Source organism: Suncus etruscus, chromosome 5 (genome assembly GCF_024139225.1).
Source record: "Suncus etruscus isolate mSunEtr1 chromosome 5, mSunEtr1.pri.cur, whole genome shotgun sequence".
Classification (NCBI taxonomy): Eukaryota; Metazoa; Chordata; class Mammalia; order Eulipotyphla; family Soricidae; genus Suncus; species Suncus etruscus.
The window spans coordinates 30800992-30820102 of record NC_064852.1 but is presented as its reverse complement, the minus strand read 5'-3'; the positions used below and the strand labels follow the sequence as shown (position 1 = coordinate 30820102).

General features: G+C 37.4%; 1 long non-coding RNA gene across 1 annotated transcript in view; it reads left to right on the top strand.

Annotated features, from left to right (window-relative positions):
• LOC126009341 (uncharacterized) overlaps positions 1 to 19111 on the top strand; it is a 365449-nt gene that overhangs the window by 13908 nt on the left and 332430 nt on the right. The window lies entirely within an intron of this gene.

The following is a 19111-nucleotide window of genomic DNA, read 5'->3' as shown; positions in this document are numbered from 1 at the left end:
CTGGGTAGGACAGCTAGCTACAGGCCGCCTGGGCTGAACTCCTAGTCCAGGGGACCAAGATCCCCCCAAACCTGGTGGGTCTTCAGGGCCACGCCTGGTTAATCGGGCCCTGGGGGGAGGGGGGAGAAATCCCTCCCTATGCATCCAAAAACTACAGAACCGCGCGGGGAGCCCCCGCGCGTACTTCATGTGTTAAGAGTATTCCTTACTGTTATGTTACGTTTTACGTATCCAGAATCTTTATTTTGTATTGTGCCCTTTCCCACATCCCTACAAAGCTCTTTTTTATCCCTTTACTCTCTATCCCCCCCAAACATCTCTAATCTACATTACTCTTTTTAATCAGTAGTGTACAAACCTTATCACAGACCAAAGCCGTGTATTGTGTGTAACAACCCCAAACTGTTTCAAGATACATAAAATGGACACGTATTTCTTTAGAATATTTTGTGTTTTTTCTCTGACAGCTATAATTCTTACTAAATGTTGTCTTATATAGTGATGATTCTAACCACTTTTCATCTTCTCTTTTTGAGCTGTTTAACAAGGAATCTTAGAGAAAGAGTCCCCCAGATTAATGCTTATGATTGAACCATAATTGTTCTTATCACCCCCATATGCGCCAAGAACACCACGTGGCATTGCTCCTTTTTTGCATAGGCACATTAAAATGGGAAAATACTATACATATAAATAAGATCCTATCTAATAGAGATTGGTACAGACAAATCTTATAGTGCAAAGGGACCTTACACCCTGAACATTGACATAACGACCTGGCACAGACCTCAGAAGAAAGGGCATTTCCCTGAACCAGGGAAGCCATCCACAAAGCATCCAGGCTGGTCTATAGCATCACATGGAAGCAATCCTCTACCAAGGAAGACTCTACACTGCTCAGACATTGTCCTGCACAAAAGAGACTTCCATTAACACTGAGAAGACTTAACAACAACCACGACCTGCTTACAGGACAGAGCTCCCTGCGTTGCACTTTGACTGTGAGGTGAAACCAGAGGACGCTCCACATCCTGACTTCAATGTTGGATATACAGATTCCAGGATCTTTAATACAGAAGCTTGATACCAACAACAGAGACTGTGTGAAAAATATAAGTGTGTTGGCACTATAGACAATGTCTTGGATTGGACGATCTAGCTTGCCTGGAGCCTAGAGTTGGTCTTGTGCCAGGAACCTTCAGGGGTCAGGTCTTTTTGTATTTAGACCAAGGTTATTTCTTTCCATGTCCCTCATATTTTGGTGGGCCTATGCAAACAACATTTGCCACTCTAACACCATTTTTGCTGTGCTCCTTTGACTCTAATCTTTAAAAAGAACCCACTTAAGATTTGAGGTTAACTTAAGCTAATATGCATGAATATGGAAATGTAAAAAAAATGCTATGCCTATAATGTTTAAGGATTTATGTAAGTTTTATGGCTTTAGATTGCCTTGTGTGCTGTTAAGAAATATTACAGTGTGTTACAATCTTAATGTTCTTTGGATGAAATTTCAAAGTTGGGATATCAGCAAGGGGACTTCTGAGAATTATGTTATGTATTGTCCTTCCATTGTAACTTTACCTTGTCCTCTTTCTTTGCATCCTTGTTCTCATAATTAAAAATAAAAAAATTAAAAAAACAAAACAAAACAAACAAACAAAAAAAAAGAACCTGTGGAAGCACTTTGTGAGTTTCTAATTAAGTGCAAAGAAGATTTGAGATTATTATTCATCTTGGAATAATAACAAAGATTTTGAGAGGTGAATATGGAACAAAAATGCTTTCAGGACCAGAGAACAAGAAGTTGAACACAGGTTGGACAGGGCAGCTCTGAGAAGATGCAGCGGGGTATCAACTGGAACCAAAGGAAGATATAATAAAAGTAAAGACAGAAAATAAATCTGGAAAAAATCCCTTGAGATTCTGTTGTGTTGGAGGGTGTAGAATTGTAAGATATGAACTTAATTTTGTGGATACCAGAGAACCACACTTGTTTTTCTGAGCAGAACAGTAATATGATCAAAACTGAATTTTAAGACCTGATGTGGGCTGTCGTGGAGAACCTATAACTCTCCTCCTGCTCCAAGAGCCCCATTGTTTTCACCTCTTTTTACTTCTTTATACTTTATCAGTCTCGTTTTAAACAATTTTTAAAGTCCTCTATCATGACACTTTCCTATTCCTTCATCTCATGTGTACTGAGGATTTGGGGACTTTAAAGCATCTGATAGACAAGAACAAGGGTATAACATCCTCATCCAGATGATCACCAGACTTTCATTTTTAGCAATGCTGGAGAGGTGAAAATGGTTTGATATGGAGCCACACTTGATCTGTTCTATTTTTGCTACACTTTTAGGCATATTAGCAAGAACAATGAGTTCTTCTACCCATGAGGGCTTTGGTCCTGATTTTTCTCCTGGCTCCCCAGACTCAGGAAAATTTAGAAGCCACTAATTCCAAGCAAGTTTTCATATATTCATCACAAATAACTCCTCCTCCTTGAAGAATTGTTGATTTCCTCACCACCACTATGCCTGAACTGACATCAATTCCATGGTGTTTCCTCTTATTTTCTGAAGTTAATAAATTTCATATAGGTAAAATGAGTTATTGTGATCACTCACCTAATAGCTATAAATATCCTTAATAATATATTTACTTATTTTCACTTGCTGTGCCAAGTATAGAAACCAAGGCTTCACACTTGTGAAACAAATTCACTGCCATTGTGCTAGCCCCACCCAAATTTATTAATCCTTAATAGTATTCTTCTTTTTTTGCTTTCATTGATACCCAGGTGTCTTGTAGATTAGAAACACCAATACTTTCTATTTGATTTTTTTGGTATAAATTTTCTCTATATCAGGAAGGAAGGAATTATCATTTCTGCTTCTTTTTTGTCTATAGATGAGAAATTTATGTATTTTGAATAACATTTCCAAGGTTGTATAAAATGGAAAAACAGAAGCTAAAATTCATTTTCCCATTCCACATAAATATTCTTTCTGCTATCTCCTCCTAGCTCATACTACCTAACTGTATGAGTACAATTGAGTCTTGGTTAGAATTTGGAGGGAGGGGGTCAGTCATAATCTTCATGAGGAAAGGAGTCATTGAGGTGCCATCAGGCAGTCTACAGCATCCTGGGGAGGCATATATGACAAGCAGAGAAATGTGGGAGATTTCCCTAATCCGTCTGAAACATTTAAAATTCAGCCATTAATCATAACAGCTGCATTCTTGCTTCAAGTGATCAGCTGCTAATGATTTCGACATTCTGAGTTTCAGAAATTCCTATTAATTGTCCTTAAAAAGGGCAAGAATGAATAATCTTGACTTCATTTGTGAAAAAAGAATCTATTCTCTTTCTCTCTCACACACATATACACATTAATATTTTTCTGTTTAAAATGAATTTGATTTAAGGTGCATTTATTTTCTAAATCTTTGTTTTTCTTGGGTTGACTTTTAAAGGTTGCTGTTTGAACCAGAGAGTCCTTGGAAAATGTGTATTCTTAGAGAACACTACTTTTAAGAGCTTCACCTTAGAAGGTAACCAACAGCAAACACAGTCTGAACAGGGCATGTATCCCACCTTTGTGCTGATAATTCTTTTAACATCAAAAGGAATGTCCATCTTTAAAGATAGCACAGAAATATTTACATATTTATGCGTGTATTTGTACATATAAATACATGTGCATTATATGTGTGTATATGTGTGTATATGTATGTATAATGTATGTATTATACTGTGTGTCCATATCAACCTCTGCCATGTATACCCAATAGAAAAATAGCTTTTGGGTGTTCCCACAATTCCTTTTAGTTTTTGTTTGTAAATTATCAGAATTTGGTATGAAGGTTTAGTGGCTTTCAAAGTAGGTTATTTCTCATTCTAATCTGCTCTGCCAACCAATTGATTAGTCTTCAATAAGTCACTAATGTTTTTAAGACTGCACTGGCCCCAAGTGCTCCACATTTAACTCTTAACGAGTTCTAATTTCCTATGATGATTTCATATGGTTTGTTTTTGATTGCTTACTTTTAGGTATTTTTTGTGAGCCTGTGCATCATTTTATTGGGGCTGCTGTAGCAAAGAACTCAATTGAGTAGCTTAAAATGTAATCCTAGTGCTGGGAGACTGAGATCAAGCAATCTTAAAAGCGTCTCTCCCTCTGCAGGCACTGAACGGAGATCTGTTTCCTTGCTTCTGGAAATATCTGGTTTGCAGTATGAAGTCCAATGTTTACATAGAATTCTCCCTGTGTGCATGTCTATGTCCAAATTACCCCTTTCAGGAGCAGTATTTAGGGGATAGATCAGAGTCATTCTCAGTAATACTCATTCAAACAAGCTGATGGCTCGATGCTAGGTAGGACATGAGGTTTTGGGCCAGGCAGAGTTGGAGGCAACCAGAATCACATCCAATAGGGTTTATGAGAGGCAGAGTGGTATGGTTGTAGGAATTTAATGGGCCTCTGAACTACCTCTCTGGCATCTAAATTTTCCCTTTTGCTAAGAAATTTCACCTTAAATGAGAAGGCCCTTCTACTCTGGTTTGACACATTCTAACTAATTACTTTTTGAGACGTCATACTATTTTTAAAGAAGGTCAGATTCTTATACTCTGGGTGTTCAGACTCAATATAAATTTGGAGGGAATACAGTCTATAACAGTTTGTCTTTAGTCACCCAAGATCAATGTCTTTGTCAAATGTAAAATGGATTTACCCATCCTGATATTTCCAAGACTTTCACCCATTCAATGTCAACTCTGAGCCCCAAATATTATTTAGCTATCTTCTAAATCAGGTATATCTTCTGACAGAAGATATCAGGGCATGATTCAATCTGGGGCAAGTGTCCTTACTATCTACAAAGTTGTGAAGAGTAATAAATTTTTCTGCTCCTCAGATTCAAAGATTTAGCAGGCATAGAAAAAGTAATCTGTTCCAACAGAAAGAAATGACTGCATGTGCCCTGGGTCTTTAACAAGTTTGTAACCCAGCAGTGTTAATTTCATTGGCTTTTAAGGTGAGACTATGATCCTCTTTGGAGGGAACCTCTACCCTCTGGTTTCTCTGAGGTAACATGTCACTTCTCAGCCCTGGGCAGCAGTTCTGCCTGATGGAACAACAGAAGAGGTTATTCTCTCTGGAACCCAAGAGACAGGCCCTCAAGATCTTTTCCCCATTTTTTCCTGAAGGATAACATGTTTATAATAAATGGTTCCATTGCCTCTCTGGCCTGTAGAGTTGCTAATTGAGAGCCTGAATTCTTTTGCATTCTGACTCTACCCTTTCATCCAAATTTGCAGGATTTCTGCTGAGATAGTTGAACTTACAAACTATGAGCCTAATTTCTGTAGCAAGAGTTGTCCAACCACATTTTGGGTTTTTTCTTCAGAACATTTTCTCATGTTTTAAAATACGTATATGTGGAAAATTTTCCAAGTCTTCCAGTCCTGGTTTTTTTCAGTATAGTAGCTCCTGCTTCAATTTATCTTTCTTTCTTCACATTTTACTCTAAGGAAATAGCTAAGCTCATCATTTATAAGTTCTCCATTCCACAGAAAAGAACTCCATTTAACCAAATTCCTGTCACTGTACTTTTTGTCATAAGAATTTTTTTCTTAATTTTATCTGAAATATAGAAATATATTTCTAAATAGCATTTTGAGATTGGGAGGGGGACCTTGACTTTAACATATGCATTTTAAAGTGACACATGCAAACTACAGCTACCTATCAAATAGTAAGAAAAACTCAATTATTTCCTTGTTTATTTCAAATTGCATTTTGACCTAGGTTTAGTAAGTGAGCCACCAAAGGTGTCACCAGAAAGCCATTAAACATTTATATTTTTAGTCAAGAACTTTCATTGAGTTTCCATGACATACAGTAGTGTTAATGTTCTAGGCATGTGGAGCTACTGGTACCATACCCATCATCACTTGTGTTCCCTCATTTCTCCTTTTGTTCACCTCCCCAGTTAGTTTCCTCAGTCAACTTCAGCCACATTATTTCATAGGTTCAGGATTTTCAAGACAAGATCTCAGCCCCTTGTCTTGCTTCTGCCTGGTAACAGTAGTCAGTAACAATAGTTACCATTGAATAAGTTTTCATAATATATAAAAGGCTATTTAGGGGACCATCTAAGATCCTTGAAGTTGTTAAATAATCCTTTGCAAGATAATATTAGATTAGATTAGATTAGAAAAGAAGTGTTTAAAGACTTGACATTGTTCCTGTAGCTGGCAGAGATCCATACCTCTTTGGAATCAAAACTTGTTTACAGGTTGAGCCAAACTCCATTTAGCTTCAAACCTAGTGCATTATATGCTTGGATAGTTCATCAATACTTTCTCACCCCTGCCAGGACCTAGTGTTCCTCATATCTAGGAATCTGTTCAATATAAAGCCACCTTTATTTCTGATTAGTTTTACAATGTGTTAAGTAGAGTCAAAGAACAGGTCAATAGTCTAATCAGTTATTTGGTACCATGGGCCCTGTCTTATTCCTCCTAATACTTGTCTTCAGAGGCATCAGAACATCTTTGTGGAATCCTGGTCATTCTCTGCATCTCTATACCCCTTAGTGAGGCCTACTTGGAGTATGTTTATTAGAGGACATGTGCTCTATCTTTTGATGCAGTCTCTGGAGCTCTGGAGTCTGACCTCAGCTTGGATCAAACTGTTTTCAGGACCTGTGGGTATCCTAATGAATGACACATTGCTTATTTTTGGTGGGTAGCATTGGAAGGTGAGGGAAAGTATTACTTCTGAGTTATTCTTTAAGCATTAAATTGATATTTTGAGCACCTGTTATAGAATCAGACCCTGCACTACATTAAGTTAATAAAATTGAAAGCCATAGTCATAATCTATGTCTTCCTAAAGCTTTTGTTACTAACCAAAACCTAGTTCCTACCACATCCTTAAGATTCCCAACACTGAGATCTTAACATGACCTGCTGCCATAGTTGCTTGAGTGTCTCAGAACATGCATGCAGAACAGAAGTCTATAATATTCTTCAAGTGAAATCAATAAACAATCTGTGTTCTAAAAATATTCTTGTTATGGCCATACTATGTAACTGGTTACATACATTCTATGTATGTTTTAAGTGATGGTGGTATAGTTGGTGGTAAGGTTGAAGGTAATAGAAAAATAATTATAAAAGTGTAACATCTGTGAATACATGCCAATGACCAAAAAGTTTGGTAACTGAACTTTAAGTCAATTTCAAAAGACTATGACCAACATTATTCAGCCCTCTTGACTTCTCAGTGATCAATAATGGATCTCTAATTCAATAAATTCCTCTAAAGGTGCTTTGGGTCTATTAATAAATAGTCTGTACGACCCCTCAGTACTAGCAAGTCCCATAATCTTCTGTCTGCAATGTAAAATTTTCCTTTCAATTATTCCCAATTGGCTTCCTTCCAATTTGAAGGCTGCTACCTAGTTTTCTCAATTAGTTTTAGCTGAACAAGGACTCACTACCCTTTATCATTACCTTCAAGATCTCTGATTGGATCATTTCTGAATCTTGGCCTTTTTAAGCTGAGAAAATAATATCATTAGAAACCATTTCTGACACTACCCTTGGTCATTTTAACTTCCCTTTATAAAAGGTTTGCTCTGATTGTTAACAAATATGGTGGTCAGGGTAGCAGAGAATTTCCCAGGCAGAATCCCCTTCCAAAGCTCTATCTATTTCTTGGCCCCTTCCTCTTGCTCATCATTCTGCTGAAGATTCCTTCTTCTAGGAGAGTGTCCTTCTGAGAATTCTAAAGCAGAGGACATCTCATAGAAAGGGAAGCAAACTTTTCCTGGGGTCACACAATGTGCAATTTCCAAAGGTCTGTCTGATTTTAGATTCTGCAATTTTGAAAGCCCCCAAAGAGTGGAACCACCTGCCGTGAGGCTGCCTGACTAACCAGGAGAATCTGTTGAAGTAGGCTTTATTTTAAGTGTGAGGACCTGGTTTATTAGAAGCACAGGGGGAGGGGGGACCCACACCCCAGATTTCTCACATGCTTGTGAAATTCAGATATGAGAAGAAACATTGTTGGGATCAATCAGAGTCAGCTGGCCACCTGGCTGGAGGGAGATGGTGAGGAGAGGAATGGGAAAGACTTTGAAAATTCTGCCTTGAATAAAGCGCCCTGACTCCCTGGGGTGGGACAAGGATGAATGAAAGCTGCTTTGGCTTGTGCTGACATCCAGTCCCTGGAGTGAATGGCATCTGCCGCAGGAGGCAAGGGGTCTGTTCTTCTTTTTCAATAGGAGCCTTTGTGGTGCTCAGTTTAGAATCTCTCAACCCTGCCATTCCTGCTCTCTTTTAAGGATAACTTGTCAACACTGAATGTTGGGTATACCTTGAAAAGTAGTCTTGTTCTTAGCCAAATGTTGATTTAAAATTAGTGTTTTGCCACCATATGTTCAACCAAAGAGCAATATAAAGATTTGACTTTCACAAGAAGAGGTCAATGAACTAAAAAAAAAAAAGGTTTTTACCCATAGTAATACTATTTGATGTCCAGCCTTTGGGGGAGCAGTAGAGAAATTTAAATAGGAAAGGTTAAAGGAGATAGGAGAGGAAGAAGAACAAAGAAATGAGCAGAAATGAGCAGACTTTCCTAGTCAAGCAAATCCAACTACATCTCAGGCAACTTAACCTTTGGGGATAATGGCACTTGTTACAAAGGTCAATATAGGAAAGAATTTGGAAAATATCTCTCAAGGTGGTAAAAATTGAGTATAACCCAGTAATTTATTTTCATTTTCAGAGAGAGTATCTAAGGAAAGACATGCTGAAAAGGAAATGTACTCACGTTTTAGCTCCTGCATAATTTTTTGTTTGAGGATGCACAGATAAAAGATACAGGGCTCAATAGCAACACATTCTTCAGGGAGTTAAGTTGTGACTTTAAAGGATGAACAGAGGGTTAGTTTCTCTGGCCCTTAGGACAAGACAGGACATGAGCAGGTGTCATTTGGAGGTGCATAAAAATCTGTGACCTACAATAAGTATAGTTGGAATAATGATTGCACTTCATTTGTGCCAATAATTAAATATTGGGAACTCAAGAGATAGCACAGCGGGTAGAGCATTTGCCTTGCACCTGGCCAACTCAGGTTCTAGCTCTAGCATCCCATATGGTCCCTCAAGCCTGCCCGAAGTAATTTCTGGGGGTAGAGCCAGGACTAATTCCTGAGCACTGCCAGTTGAAGCCCCCAAACAAAAGAAAACAAGACAAAATAAAATAACAAAAAAGAACAAATACTGGAATAGCATGTATTACTTGCTACTAACTGAAAAAAAATGAATTTCTTTTATTTTTTTTTCAAGTGAAACATACTATTTGGTAGATAACAGAAGAAAATGAAAACTTGGATACTAATTTCAGGATTCAAATGGGATTTATTACTTGAGAATATAAGAAGGGCCTTGTGACAAGAGAAATAGAGTTCAACTGTGTCATCAGATGGTCCCAATGCATTTGTTTCTCTTCCATCAGCATTTATGCATAGAGCTCACACATGTTGGGGCACTCACCCACACACGGTTGATTATTGCCTTCTCAACATCCTCTTTTTAAACACCTCAAGCTTGTGGCATATGGCCTCCTCCAGATTCTTATTGAACCTTTTTCATAGGTTTTTGAAAGAATATTTTCATATACTATTCTGTTTCTCTTATGGGAACAAGTTTCAAGAAGAGGACTTAAAATAGCTTTAAATTATTAATTTAGATTAAGAAAAGAATTGACAAATTACAAATGTTAAACAGATGCCAAATACCCCTAACATCACAAACTTTGAGACAATTGCTTATTGTTTTCATCAATGAATCAATTAATACATCTCTTTGTTTGTACATTTTTTGTTTTATACTCTTGATAATTTTTCCAATGACAATGATTTTGTAAAATAGCCTATAGAGGAAATAGAAAGATAATTTCCTCTTTTTTCTATTATAGTTGATTGAGATTGTTTTTTATTATTCATGATTTAGACTATTTCACTTCAGCTTCACAACTCATTACTGGTAATTTCATGTAAATTCTTAGAACAATTGTGAAGTTTGGAGAGACAGAAATCAAGTTTTTTTTTCCCATAAGAACTATAAAATTATAGGATATTTTATTTGTATGTGTGTTTCTTAACTAACTTTTGATAATATTTGAATTGATAAGATCAAGAATGCTCCTGGAAGCTAGTCAGGCTAGCAATAACTTAATTATACTTGGAAGTAGCCATGTTCCATACAAATATACTTTAAAAATTTCAAACTAAATATTTTCCAGACTGAGTTTTTGTAAAACGACATACTCTCATAAACTCAAGACCACTCTAATGATCTGTGACTCTGAAGAGGAAAGCTAATGGAAGGCAAATTGGATTGGTATGAGAAAGCAGTATATCAACCAAACTTAAAGCACTTTTTTGGAATTTTTATAAAATTAAATGACTTGCTTTTTCACAAATGCCATCGATAATCTTTGCTTGTTCTCTCAGCTCTGGAATAACCTGGACTGGCACTTAGAGGAAAAGTTGCTCAAATAAAGGAAGCAATCCTGAGTCAGTGTTCATAGCCCTAACCAAGAATTTTATTATTAACCATCTATTTTCATTAACCATCAATTTTCTACTCAACCCTGGGGCATCCTTTCATATTTCACCTGTTCCACAGTAACTGCCTGAGCTGGTAGTGTTCCATCAGCTTCCCAACTACCTCTGTCCTTTTCCAGTGAGGATTCTTGACTTGAAGTTATGAACATCTAGTAACACTTTGATAGTTGAAGCAGAACCTCAGAAAAATAGTTCTTGACAAGTAGGTTTGAAAATCTATCTACATTCCTATGGTTAACAAGGAGTGTCTACCACCCTGACCACTCCCTAGAGCCAATTTATCTAAGTTATTTTAAGGTTGCACTATAAATGGGAGTTTTTGAGTCCTTTTTCCATAGATAAAGAAAAGTCTGCTGGGCGATTGGTCTCTGCCTAGAGAACATAGAGAAGAGAAAAGCCTTTCATAGATGACTGATTTCTAAAACAGATGTTCCATGTTCCTTGGGCTAAAAACTCTTTAGTTGGAAATGAATCAGGGCATTTTTCAGATGAATTTTGAACACATACTTTATGCAATGCTAATAATGATCAGTGTGATGAAGACATGGTTTAAAAGTGTCCAGGCACGAGAGCAGTAATAAAAGTGCCCAGAGGAACACGACTCACCTGATATAGCAGAACTAATGAAGGACTCAGTGCACAAAACTGTCTCTTGTCAGAAAGGAAGTATTTGCGCGTGGTCTCATCCAATGATACACTTGACAAGGACAGAAATAGAAACCATTTGTGGCCACCTGGCAGAGATTTTCCTGCTGCCTCGGGTTTATTATTCCTACTATTGTACTTCCTTCTTTCCTAAAAATCTTTTTTTTTCCCTTTTGGCCTTTTCAGTTGGCTTCAGCACCTTGGGTGAGTTTTCATCAGCACATTTCATTCTTTACTGAACAATAAAAAGATAAGGGAGGGAGAAATGAGGGGATGAATCTATTACTAATTGTGATGGGAATGTCAGAGGGAATTGTGCTGGCTTCCCTGTTGTTCAACCAAATCATATTGTTAATTTTCCTTGACACATACAAGAGGGAGAAGGGCATTCCTAGATTGAAAGGAAGAACCATAAACATAAGCATCAGGGTTGTTCTCTGAGCTAGAATTAATATGATTATTTATTGAGTTATTTCTATGTGCCAGGTGCTGGTTGGCACTGAAACCAGGAGAAGGTCTTGAGGGAGATCTAAAATTCTATAACTTCATGTTTGTTCCCAGTACCACATAGTTCCTGTGGTTTTTGGATGAACACATGTTTTATGTTAGGATGTGTGGTGCCAGTAAAGTAAGGGGACCTATGATTGTGAACCCCGAGTCAGACAGTATGTGGCATTGCCAGAAAGTAGGCAGGTAGAGCTCTGTACTACTAACCTAACTGAGTTGTTATCGAGATGTGGGGCAGAAATAGAACATTCTTAGTTAGTTTTCAACAATCCTAAAGTTGTATATAACCTCACTGAGAAGAGAACTTCTGTCTCTGCAAGTTGGATTGTTCTTAGTGCCCCACAGTTTGACACTGAGACCCCAAATGTTGATCATATCTAACTCAGCTGTCTCTTTAATATATCTTTAAGGACATATATTTTTAAGATATCCTGGGTGGATAATCCTGGGGATGGATCAGCCTATTGGAAGCAGATTTCACATGTTTAAGCCAGAGGATCTTCCTTCCAGTCTTTGGCAGATGATGCTGACAGAAAATCCAAGAAGTTAGGATAAGTAAACAATTTAATGAAATAGATTGAGGGGTGGGTAATGTAAGGTGTTTGCTGACCTGGGTTTGGACCCAGGCATCCTATGCAGATCCACCAAAACTGCCAGGAGTGATACCTGAGTGCAGAGCTAGAAGTACAATCTGGGCATTGCCAGTAATAGTTCGAAAACAAAATGAAAAAGAGAAAGTTCGTGTGAAAGAAAGAAATGAGATAAAAATAAATAAATAGGCCTAAGTCTATTTTTAAGCATTTTGACTTTCAATGATGTTGGGAATTACAAAAGATCTTTGGGGAGACATCAAACAAAATTAAGGAGGTAGGTTAGAATTGGAGGGGCAGATTTTAGGGATAAATGTTGTGGGTGAGTGTAAATTAGGATACATGAAGCTAGTGAAAAGGAAAGGAAAAGGGTCTAGGGAAAATGGTCTCTTGGCATAACTGAAATAAAACAACTGGGTGGAAATCATTCAATGAACTACTTTATTTTTTTTTCTTTTTTTACTTTATTTTTCTACTGAGGAAACTTAAAACAGAGAGGTTAAGTACACAGAAAGTTAATGACTGCATTCAACCTAGAACTTGGTCCATAGATTCCCTGTACCTCCCTTTCTCATAATTGATATAGTTAAAAATTAAATGTTTAATGTGCACACTATCATGTCAGCCATCTTTGATTTCAAGTTTCTATTTTCAGTGGTGATTAAGGAGTATATGTTTTGGTTATGTGGCAGTTTCATAGTTAGAATCATTTGGTCATTGGTCTCTAAAAAAGATGAGATGTCAGTACCTGTCCATGGAGATTTGGTCACAGATCTGGTCCAAAATTTAGCTGCTCTCTCTTTTTGATTCTATGTGAGTCTCTAAAGGATTTGATAAAATGATGCAATAAGAAATACCCTGTATACAAATTTGATAAACCCTTAACAATATGGTGCATGACAGCCTCTCACTTGAAGAGAAGACATTCTGTCAATCAGCAAGAAGAAAGCTAAAAACTCTCTGCTTCCAACAAGTTCTTTATGCCTGCAAAGCAGCTTTCTTCTTTCCAGCTCCAAGTGTCTTTAATATAATATGCCAACTGTGGCAATCGAAAGCATAACGAACAATACATTGCTTTCTGACTCTCAAGAACTTTAGTCCCCTGACACCAACAAGACTCTGGCTTCTGAATGATGATGCATTAGCTCTTCTCCTCAACCCCCACCCCTCAATTCTCCATCATTTGCTCTCGATTCTACTTGGAAGGCAGAGTGGATAGAAAGTCATTGATCCCTGAGCCAGATGAGTTATATTTAGCATGTTACTTCATATTCAAAATAGTTTTGGAACAAAAGTGGTGAGGAAAGTGATAGTATCTCCCTTGTCAAGATATTGAATTATAGTTCCCTACAGCTCATTCATACACTGAATTCTTAAACCCTAACTTGACTGTTTGGGATAAGGCCCTTAAAGAGGCGGTTAAAGTGCAACCACATAACAAAGGTGGAACTGGTGTCTTTTGGAGAGGAGGGAGTTTTACTAGGTATTTGAGTGCAAAAAGAAAAGACTCTGTGAAGTGTTCTCAGGAATATTGAGTGGAGAAAAAAAAAAGAGATCAGATCTAAATACCCAAGCCAAAGTCAATAACAACAAAATCAAGAGACCCAAATTATAACAAGCTAAACATAAAATGGACCTGTTACACTAGTAGTCCAGGGGGCTAGAAGTGGAGGTTTGGGATGTATGTGGGGAACTATTGCAGAGAGAGGTCAACACTGGTGTGAGAATGTCCCTAATTCACTATCACTAAACACCTGAAATACAATTGTGAAAGATGTGTAATTCCCAATGTCCCCAATAAAAAAATAAAAAAAAAGAAAAGTCTGTGTGAAAGCAGAAAGAAGACAGCCTTTGGCCTACCAAAGAGGAGCTTCAGAATAAATCAAACCTGCCAACTCATTGATCATGAATGGTATTTTAGTATCCAGAATAATAAAAAAATAATCCCAATCTGTGGTCTCTTGTTATGACAGCCCTAGCCAAACTAATGTACTCTGGAAATGAAGTAAATTTCACTAAAATGATTATTCCTCCATCTTCCATTAGGAAATTAAACATCCATCCCTTGAGCAGAGAGAGGGAGTTGAAGAAATAAGGGTCTGTATCCAGACTGTGTCATTAAGGAGATGTGCAGTAGAGAAATCAAGCGTCCATACTTTGACTTGAAAGGAACTGATATTGCATTTTGCCTCTCTTCAAAATCTGAAATTGTTTTCTAATTATTTATTCTATACCTGATTTCCTCATCTGTAAAATGAATCAAGTATTCTTATCCCAGTCCAAAGAAAACATCCAATTATTTAACAGGTTTTAAAAGACAGAAGGAGGCCAAGGTTATGGGTGGGAACTCAGTGGAAGAAGACAAGTCTTGCATGTGTGAGCGTTTGACCCTTGACATCAACAAGAAAAGGAAGGAATAAATATTTATAAAATGACATTGTTTTTAGATCATTGCAGTATTATGCCTCAGTTGCCCTTTTTTAGGCAATAGAAATTGTATTAGGACACTTAATATTTTTTAACCTATCTACAAATTGGCCAAAACAATACTCTCAAATTTAAAAGGTTGCTATATACAACACAAATAAGAAGTACAGAAAAATATGGGCAGGCTAGGTGTATGCCTTGCATGTAGCCTACCCACTGTACTATCTGGCCCTGAGATCTGTTTATTTAATAGTAGAATCCATTAGGTCATTCTGTCTCATCTAGCTAGAGGCACTTCTCAGCTGTCCATTTTCCAAATGCTTTCCTGCTGAGAAACACTCTCTAGCAATGACCAGAGAAGGCGTGTCTATTTTGAAACATGTCCTATACCCACCTCAACGTTGACCATTAATTCTGCTCTAATATGATACATCTGTGTGCAATTAATACTTTAGTTAAATCATATATATCCCTGGGGTGCTTAAAAATTCTAAGTGTGAAACTCAATCATGAACAACTTTGTAGCCATGAATCTCACAGTGATTCAATTAAAAAATTTTGCCCCATCCTTTCTGCTTTTTCTACCTTTCAACTCTCTCTGAGTGAGTTTCATAGCAGCCTGGGCAGAAAACTGAGAAATTACATTTGTTCATTGCAGTGATTCTCACAGTTACATAAAGGTTGGTGGTTGACAAAGCATATTTCATGTCTTTATCTCGGTGAATCATCTGTACAGTAGGTGCTAACCTAATGCTGAAGATACTCAGAATCTTAAAATTCACAAAGGCTGAGCACCATGGTCAATCTTATGTGACTCATGAGTGTTGGAGTCAAAGCCAAAGTCTGACTCTGCTAATTTGGAATATCCTTCAGTAATAGGCATTAAAAGGATTCCTGAGACAGGAGAAGCCTGTATCTTACAAACTGAATAGAACTCATCAGTACAAAGCAGAGGTAGTGACAGTCTCTGCTCTGAGATAAGAATTTTCAGAGATAATCTTATTTGTAATTTGTGTTCTTTCATTTTTTTTACTTGTTTGTTTGAAAGGCAGAGCAGCAGTAAATCACACCTGACTGTGTCAAGGAATTAATCCTGGCTCTATGCTCAGAGATTACTCCTTATGGGACTTAGGGGACTCTACATGGTACCAAAGAGATTAAAACAAACATGCCTACCAGCCAGATCTTGTAGGGAAGGGTGAAGTTTCTGGGTTTTTTTGTTTGTTTGTTTCTTTTCTTATTTGATAAATAAAATTAGCTTTTAAAAGAAGTAGAGATTAGGCCTGAGGTTGTGGCCTGTTCAGAATGCTATAGAGTCAGACATATTAAAGGATGAAGTCTCTTAGCCAATGACAACTATAGAGCCAGAAGAACCTCTGCTGACAATGACTCCCTTTATTGATGGAGTTCTCTCACTCTGTACTCCTCATAGAAGCAGGAGTTAAACGGATGAATTGAAACTAGTAATTGGAAGACAATGCTACTATTAAAACTTTGACCTCAAACATTATTTTTGAACATCTATTTCTTTTTTTTTTTTGGTTTTTGGGCCACACCCGGTAACGCTCAGGGGTTACTCCTGGCTATGTGCTCAGAAGTTGCTCCTGGCTTGGGGGACCATATGGGACACCGGGGGATCGAACCGCGGTCCATCCAAGGCTAGCGCTGGCAAGGCAGGCACCTTACCTTTAGCGCCACCGCCCGGCCCCTGAACATCTATTTCTAAATTAGATTGTTTCAGGATATTTCCTTACTCCACTATGTTTGCCATTGGAGATGGATAACAAAACCAAGATGTTCTTCACATCATTCATTGTTCTAAGTGGGGATCATGTTTTCCCTCATGCCTCACAAGCTTCCTGTGGCTAAAATTTGACAGAACTAGAGTTATAGGATAATGAAGACTGAAGGCACATCAGACATTTCATAGCCCTGATCATGCTCCATTATGGGAAGATTTGGATCTACCATTGATCCCTGCTGCTACATAATATCAGAGGTCCATTCATTAATTCATTTACATCACAGCCCTCCATCTTATTTTTTCTTAAAATACTGCCTCCTCGTGTATCTGTATCCTTATGGTATTCTCTTTTCCTGAAATCCTAGAAAATCCTAAACTAAGATTATAAATGCAATGGTATTTCCTGCAAAAGAACTTATTTTGACGACCAACTTTTTTTTGGGGAGGGCCACACCCGGCGGTGCTCAGGGGTTACTCCTGGCTGTCTGCTCAGAAATAGCTCCTGGCAGGCACGGGGGACCATATGGGACACCGGGATTCGAACCAACTACCTTTGGTCCTGGATCGGCTGCTTGCAAGGCAAACGCCGCTGTGCTATCTCTCTGAGCCCAAAAAAGAACTTATTTTAACATGCAGAATAGTTCAATTCTTTGTTTCAGTTACACCCCTTCTCGTAAGAAACAACACTGTGAGCTCATAACTTTCAGAAGTTTCATTCCTCTTTACATAAATGTTATTCACTCATAGAATTAAAAAGTACTAATAGTGTTTTCTTTGGTGCTATAATGCTGAATATGATTACGAGATGACATCTTTTTGAGTGTGACTCTTCCCCAACTTCCATGCCCACTTTGAAGTTCCTTTCTGGGCTTCACACTATTTCTGTTGCCATATCTTATATCTCTATTTCCAGGTAGGCACTATCTAGAGTAGTTAATGTGTAAATATTCAATTCTTAGAGAGCAAAATCCTAGATTATTTCCCATCTTCTTTAAAACCAGTTTTGTCTTAATATAATTTCCAATACCATTTAATATTATTTATTTATAGTCAGATTTATTTCATACAATCTACCCAAATATGACAAAACCAGCAAATATTATTCTGAATATGTATTTACAACTATGACATTTAGTATATTGAGAGCAACATGATGTTGCAGGGCATTAAACCACTTAGTGCTGTATTTATCAAATGGCTGGTAGTAATTAATGCTGTCATGTGAAATCTCATTTTTAATAGCATAAAGAAAGAATTTTTCTTAAATCCCCTCAAGGCAACTTCATCACGCATTATTTTCTTTGTCACTTAAAAGGAAAATAGTGAGTTCAGGCAAACTCCAATTTGAATCTGTTCATCTCAATCCTTGCCTTACATCATCAGAATTGAAAACATAATTTCCAGCCCTTCTTCACAAACAAAATTGTTATTATTTGGTCTTCCATGTGTGAGAAGCTGTCACCTTTGTCAGTTTCAGTGCATCTTCATTTGATACTCCAAAACCAGACTCAGATCTGAACACATGCTGACATCTCAAGTGAAAAGGTTATTTCTCTCCCAATGTACCATGAGCCCTACAGATAAGAGCCACGTCTGTTTTGAGTATTTGTTCCCATTATCACCTAATAACACATTAATGCATCTAATGTCTCCAATACATGCCAGACATCTTTATTTCTTGTATGTCTTCTGGCAGACTCCAGAAGTTGTTATTATCTAGTGCCAAAACAATGGAACTTACAGCAAGATGATACTGGATTCTCCATTTTACTCCATGGGAACAAGCTTCTGAATGTCAGAGTTTATACACAGAAATCCTTCCATGTTCTATGATCATTATCTGCACTTTTCTTATGCAGAACAAATTTTATTCCCCTGTAGTTTCCACTACTCTAGATAGTACTTACCTGGATATACAGATCTAAGATATGTCAACAGAAATTGTGTGGCTAAATTTGGCAGAACTAGAGTTACAGGATAATGAAGACTGAAAGCCCATCAGACATTTCATAGCCCTGGTCATGCTCCATTATGGTAAGATTTGGACCTACCATTGATCCCTGACTCTACATAATATCAGAGGCCCATTCATTAATTCATTCAAATCACAGTCCTCCATCTTATTTTTTCTTAAAATACTGCCTTCTCATGCATCTGTATCCTTCTGGTATTCTCTTTTCCTGAAATCCCAGAAAACCCTAAACTAAGATTATAAATGCAATGGTGTCTTAAAGTTGAAGATACATTTTTATTTCAATCAATTAATTCAGTAGTCTTTGAAAGATTGAACTCAGGGACAAATGAACATGAACCTATACTCTAGCAGAGGTTTTCAGTATTGCTTAAGAACATAATTGGCATGGGCTATATATTCAGTTAGACCTCCCTACTCATGGCAATAATTTTAGATTATACCTTGTAATAGAGGTTCTCTACCTGGTATTTTGAAATCCCTTGAGGAAAATAAAACTGAAACAAGAATCTAACAATGTAATTCTTCCACAAAAGAGCTATAAATAACAGACAAATTTTAAAACCAATTCTGTCT